A 7,383-nucleotide genomic window follows, 5' to 3' on the forward strand; every position below is an offset into this window, starting at 1 on the left:
TCGATCTTAGGTCAGGATATCATCAGCTGAAGGTGAGAGAGCAGGATATTGAGAAGACTGCATTCAGAACTCGATATGGACACTACGAGTTCTTATTTATGTCATTTGGACTAACCAATGCTCCTGCAACATTCATGGATTTGATGAACAGGGTTTGTAAACCATTCCTCGATAAATCCATGATAGTGTTCATCGACGACATTCTCAACTACTCAAAAAGCCAAGAGGAGCATGGCAAGAATCTACGAGAAGTGTTGGAAGTATTAAAGAAGGATAAGCTTTACACTAAGTTCTCCAAATGCGACTTTTGGATACGAGAAGTCCAGTTCTTGGGTCACGTGGTTAACCAGGAAGGGATAATGGTTGACCCCGCAAAGATCGAGGCTATGTTGAAGTGGGAACGTCCGAAGAGTCCCACGGAGATTCGACGCTTTCTAGGATTAGCCGGATATTATCGACGATTTATCCAAGGCTTTTCTTCGATAGCTGCTCCGTTAACAGCTTTGACCCATAAAGGAACTACGTATACGTGGAGTGAAAAACACGATGAGGCATTCAAGAAGCTAAAGAAGAAGTTATGTGAAGCACCAATACTTTCTCTCCCCGATGGAGTTGAAGATTTCGCGGTTTATAGTGACGCTTCTAGAATCGGTTTTGGGTGTGTTCTGACCTAAAGAGAAAAGGTGATAGCATACGCATCTCGACAATTAAAAGAGCACGAAAAGAACTACCCCACTCACGATTTGGAGTTGGCAGCGGTAGTTTTCGCTCTAAAGATATGGAGGCATTACCTCTATGGCACGAAGTGCAAGCTTTTCACTGATCATAAGAGTCTCCAATATCTCTTTAATCAGAAAGAATTGAACATGAGGCAACGACGCTTGCTAGAGTTACTCAAGGACTACGACTGTGAGATACTCTACCACCCTAGTAAAGCAAATGTTGTCGCAGATGCTCTCAGTCGGAAAGTCAATCTTGAAAGGAAAAGGCCAAGAGCATTAAGAATTGAAGTCGTCTCGACGATTGTGGAAAGTATCAGGAAAGCTCTAGAAGAAGCTTTAGAGAAGAATGACCGAAAGGAAGAACGTTTGGGAAAAACGTTAATGTTCGATACAAACAGTCGAGGACTGAAGGTATTCCAAGATCGGATTTGGGTACCTAAGACGGGAGGAATAAGAGACCTTCTGATGGAAGACGCACACAAGACCATGTACTCGATTCATCCTGGTAGCACTAAAATGTATAGGGACCTAAAACCCTATTACTGGTGGCCAACGATGAAGCTCGATGTTGCAAAGTATGTGGCCGAGTGTGTGACATGTGCGAGAGTTAAGGCACAACATCAGAAACCGTATGGGAGTTTAGAACCCTTACCTGTACCCATGGGTAAATGGGAAGACATCACCATGGATTTTGTGACTAAACTGCCCAGAACGAAGAACAGACAGGACATAATTTGGGTAGTCGTGGATCGTTTCACCAAGAGTGCACACTTCATAGCATCCAACGAGAAGTGGTCTATGGATAAGCTCGCAAATGCTTACGTGAAGGAAATTGTAAGACTTCACAGTGTTCCTCTTACGATTGTATTAGATCGTGATGGTCGTTTCACGTCGAGGTTTTAGAGGAGCTACAAGAGGAATTGGGTACGATTCAAACACTAGAAGATATGCTGAGAGCATGTACCCTTGAGTTCCAAGGGAATTGGGACGAGCACTTACCTCTGGTAGAATTTTCCTACAACAACAATTTCCACTCGAGCATCAAGATGGCACCTTATCAAGCCTTGCATGGACAAAAGTGTCGTACGCCGTCTTGTTGGCTTGAAGCCAGAGAAAATCAGTTTATGGGCCCCGAGATAGTCTATGAGACTGCTGAGAAGTTGAAAGTGATTAGGGAAAGGATGTTAGCAGCTCAGGATCGTCAAAAGAGCTACACTGACAAGAAAAGACGAACAATGACCTTCGAAGTTGGGGATTCCGTTTTGCTTAAAGTCTCACCGTGGAAGGGACTTATAAGATTCGGGAAACGAGGGAAGTTGAGTCCAAGGTTTATTGGACCGTTCAAAGTTCTTCAGAAGATTGGGAACCAAGCTTACAAGCTGGAATTTCCCGAAGAACTCAATGATATTCATAACACCTTCCATGTGTGTTATCTGAGGAAATTCATGGGAGAAGTTCCCGACATAATTCCAATCTCAGAGTTAAGAATGGATGAGAATAAGAGGCTAATCGAAGAGCCCGAGGCAATTGTTGACCGTAAGACGAAGAAGTTACGACGCAAGATGGTCGACTTAGTGCTAGTCCGATGGAAACATTCCAATGGGCCGAATCTCACTTGGGAAACAGAGGATGACATGATGAGTTGCTATCCACATCTGTTTGCTGATGCATGATTCCGGGACGGAATCATCCTAAGGGGGAGAGAATTGTAACGCCCGGGTTTCAGGGCTAAGCATTTTTGACAATGTAATAGTCTAGGTCAACTATTGTAACTCTTTTTGAAGTAATAAAGATGAAATATTTGAGTATTATGTGAGTTATGTGTGTTTATGTGCTTATTATTTAATTATAAATGTATAATTAATAAAGAATAAAAATAAGCGTCAAAAATTAAAGTGTGAGATAATCCCAATATCTTTATATAAAGTTGTAGTGGTCGAAACAAGTATTCCGGGGATATAAAGAACGCCTAAATCCGAGTTATAACGAAGAAGTTATGACCCGTCGAAGTTTCGCGACAGGACCGGCACGATACCGGGAAGCGTAAATAGTGAATTTACGATAGAGCGAGATTTAGCCCTAGCACTCTAAACAAAATCCGTAGAATATGTTAAACTAAGAGCGTCGGTAAAAAGAACGCCCAAATCTGACTTCGTATGAAAAAGTTATGATTTTTCGAAGTTTCGGATTAGCAGTGTACAGCCCGAAATTCGAATATTAGAACGAGCGGTTTTTAGCCAACACGACCTGAACGAGAATCGAAGATCTCGTTAAGAGTAGCGTAAAGAGAAAAAGATGGGCGAAAACGGACGTCAGAGGAAGAAGTTATGAGGATTTAACGGACCAATCCTGTCCCAGCCTGTTAATAATATAAAATTTAAAATCGAGTCCAAATTAGCCGACGGAGTCTAAACAAAAGTTATAGAGTATGTTCCCACCTTCACGTGGATATAAAGAACGTCAAAAACGGAGCTCTTTTGCGAAAGTTATGATTTTTAGAAGTCGAGAAAGAAAATTGCGAAACTGAGATGACGTGGCAAAATCCGGACCCTCCATCGCTGATTAGACCTCGCTTCGGATCATGCCACGTAGCCTTTGCTTTACGCCCCGCGTCCGAAGTCGGTACGCCCCGCGTACCCTCGCCCTTATCCATCTGACGTACGAAGACAACTGGGTCCGAGCTCGTGGTCTTATCCGAGGAGTACGCCCAACGTACCCTCGGTACGCCCAACATAATCCGAGGTCCTCCGGCCTATAAATAGGGTGCGAGCCTTTCCGAGTTTTTCATACCAAAATTCATTCTTTCTCTCACTAGTTTCTCTCTCTAGCTCCTTTAAACCCCCTAAGCCCTAGATAAAACCCCTAGCACCCTAAGGAAGCCCCGAGGCTCCCGGAGTCCCGAGAAAAAGAGCCTTTCGGTTTCGAAACGCTGCTCCAAATAAAGTTTCGGTTTTCGTTAAAATCCGCTGTAAGTGAGCTACACTTACACAATTTTTTATATAGCTTTCAAATAATTATAGGAATGTTATTAGGTCCTTGAAATAATTATTTGATCTATTATTATGAGTTATATTGAGTGTTATTTAACAATTATATAATAATAATAGTCAGACTATTAATTTGTCGCAGTTATCGTTAGACTAAACCCTAGTGGTATTGGTACTAGGTTTTATCGAAGGAAAATTGTTTTGAGAGTATCGAAGCGCTGTCCGAGTGTTGAGTCACCACCTTTCAGGTGAGTGCATAGTTACTTTCAGCTTACACATAGATATGAAGTATTTTATATAAATTACGTGCTATGTGTGCATATTATCTTAATACTTGCTATCTATGCTGGATGAACGTTTTTATACATGTTTTCAATGATTTAAACTGTATATGTATTTTATATCTACGAAAATGTTGGCGTAAAACATGGGTAGATGTAATAGGTGATGTGTGATAAAATGGTGAGAGGACTCGATGTTGATGTTGTTGATTCTGTCATCTAGCGGAGTATGGATGACGACCATGGACTCTTCCAGACAGTCCAGTGGAACACTAGCAGGCTCGCAACCTGTAGGTGTTTGTGAACGATGTGTTCACCGGTGTACTCCATCCCCCACATGGTTGCCTTTAGGACATTTATTGTTGAGGAATCCCCTTAGCAGTAGTGTCCATCCCGATGATGATCCTTAGGCTAGGTCCCTTATGATAGGTGTTTAGGGACGTAAAGTGAGGATAACGGGAACGGGTAATCGGGTTATTGTTGATTGATGAAATTAATAAACTTATTTATTGTGGGTTGAAAACCCTATGTGCTCACCAGGCTCCCCAGCCTGACCCACTCAGATTCTTGTATTACAGGTAGTGGCACATGAGCATAGATGTGATGTTTTGGGATGAGGGATTACGGATATAGGCCTGTAGATACGAAATAATGTAGTAAGGCTTATATTGTACTGTTTATGCTTTTGATTTGTATCAAACTTGACATCCCAAGTCTTTTAATGAAATACATTTCCTTGGAAATGCTTTTGATAAATCTTTATCATATTTTGTTTTGGGACAAATTCCGCAACACTTTTATTTAAAATGTTACTCTGATTTTCAAACAAAGCATAAACAAAATCGGTCTTTTTTGGCCGTGAAAATGGGGATGTCACAAAGGAATCCTTTGGTGAGGAGTATCATCTTGCAAGAAACAAATTCATCTTCTAGCTTCTCTTCTAGACTTGGGTGAGTGTTCAAGACTCAATCTTTTCTTACTAGGTTGTTAGGTCTTGGATTTTGGTCCCTTTTCTTCATGCTTTGTGGGATTTAGAAGGTGAGATCTCCTAAAGTTTGTAACTTTATGAATCTCCAAGCCATTTGGAGCATTTGACTCTTTGGATCTGAATTAAACTTGAGTTTTGAGGCCATGTATGGAATCTTGGCCCTTTTTGCCCTTGTTTTGCCCTAAAAATGGAAAGGACATGCATTTGACATGCATGCGCCTAAAGCTATGCTTTTTATGGTCCGGAGGGTGTAGGAAACCCTTCTGGAAACTTTGGAAAAGTAGCTATAAGGAATTGGTGCTTAATGAGAATCTTGATGCATTAAGTCACCATTAGTGATTGGGTTTGGGAGTTTAGCTTATGGGAGGTTTTGAGGGGTAAAGTTGGAAATTTTATCCATCAAGACCATGTAGATCTGAGCGTTGGAGTTTTTGTAGTTGAAGGAAAAAAAACTTAATGGTTTAGGCTATTCAGATGCATCACCACGACGCGGTTTAGGTCGCCACATCGTGGTAACTTGGTCTAGACCCGTCTGTTTTAGCGGTTTGTGACCACAACGTGGCGAAGGAGGCCACGACATGGTGGCCAACTAGGTTGACTTTTAACTTTTGATTTTGACCTGGACTGTGACCAAAACTTGACCTAGGGGTATGTTGAATATTTTGATTTGTATTCTGAGTTTTGGTTATTGTATTTATTGTAAAGGTGATCGGTAGAGTTGGTATTTGGAGCAACATGTGGCTGCAACTATTTCGTCTGGTAATGAGGTGAGTCTCATCATTGTACTCGGGAGTCGAAGGCACCAATGTCGACCTATTGGCTTATGTTATATAGGAATACCAGGGCGTGGCCCCTGGCATTTGTATGAAAGACCTGGAGGTGGCTCCCAACAATTTGAACGCAAGACCAGAATTCGGACCCTGATAATTATATGTACTATGCTAGTTGTATTTGTGATACTTGCATGGAAGACCTGGAGGTGGCTCTTGGATCTTGTCTACAAGACCAAAGATTTTGGCCCCCGACCTGGCAAGGGAAGACCATGATACAGATCATGGCATAATGACAAGACTGATTGGCACATAGCAATCTCTATTGTATGTATGGTATTTAGTATATTCGGGAACTCACTAAGCTTTGTACTTACGGTTTTATGTGTACGGCTTTAGGTACTTCCAGTTCGAAAGGGAAGGGTCCAACATGACTACACGACATCCCTTAGAGTTTTCCGCATTGGCAATTTATGATCTTTACTCTGATATTTAAATAATATACTCGCTTTAATCGATTTTTGGAATAACTCTTTTGTATGGTATATTGTTTTAAAAATGAAAATTTTACTAAGAATTTTTGGGACGTTACAGTCATAAATGATTATTCGCTACGAAAATAAATATCCAAAAACTTTCGAATACCCATATTGAAATCTCTCCCCTTTTTTATAATCGTAACACGATTATAAAACTCCAAAAGGGAATGAGAAAGTGCTCGTAGTGTATTTTTCCATGCAATACTCCTTTTCGATAAGTGACGAATACTCAAAGCTTCAAATTCGAAAAACACGAAAAATATGTCAATTTTCGAAATCTTGACTTACCGGACCGCTTTGACTTGAAATCATTGCTCATGTTGCTGGTAAACATTTTGCATAAATGAAAATTTTGATATCCCTAAAAAAAATCTCCGAACTTTGCAAAGATTATAGTTTTAGGGGTATTAATCGTCCTTAAGCTGAACTTCGAGGACCAAATATGTAATATCGAGTGTTCTTCCCCAATTTCTGCTCAAAAGAACGCACACGCAGGCAACGATAATAGCGAAGCGCCAGCAATAGCGAACCTTGTTCAAGCTTCCCAAAAATTTCAACCATTCGCTATTGAAGCAATTAACCTTCGCTATCCAACCCAATAATCTTCCCATTCGCTATTAATCATACTCAATGACGAACTATACTTCTTCATTCTCAAACCTTGAAACCCAATAACGAACCATCAAACATTCGACCTCAAAGTCACTTCAATGACTAACCACCTTCTTCATCATGTAACCTTTAAACTGTGATGCCAACATCGAACTCTCGATATCATTCAACCATTAATCCAGTTGAAGTCCTAAATGGCTTCATTAAACCAACATTGAACCTACTTCCTACTTCTTTATCAACTGTCGAACCACAATTATAGAAGCCCGCTCAAGGATTCAATACTCAATCCCCCCAAACTTTTCCTTCGATGTCAATGCAACTTTCGTCCTCTAACCACTGTCCATTATCTTACACCAAAACATTCTCTATTAAACCCTTCCACCTTCGATTCTCATCTGTTCAATCTAATTTTCACATTCGATATGTAAATCTTGACAAACAAAGACAAGACCACGATATCAAACCCATATCGATTTCTTTG

The sequence above is a fragment of the Lactuca serriola genome, chromosome 5, assembly GCF_051521515.1.
Source record: "Lactuca serriola cultivar US96UC23 chromosome 5, Lser_US96UC23_V15, whole genome shotgun sequence".
In the NCBI taxonomy this organism is placed as follows: Eukaryota; Viridiplantae; Streptophyta; class Magnoliopsida; order Asterales; family Asteraceae; genus Lactuca; species Lactuca serriola.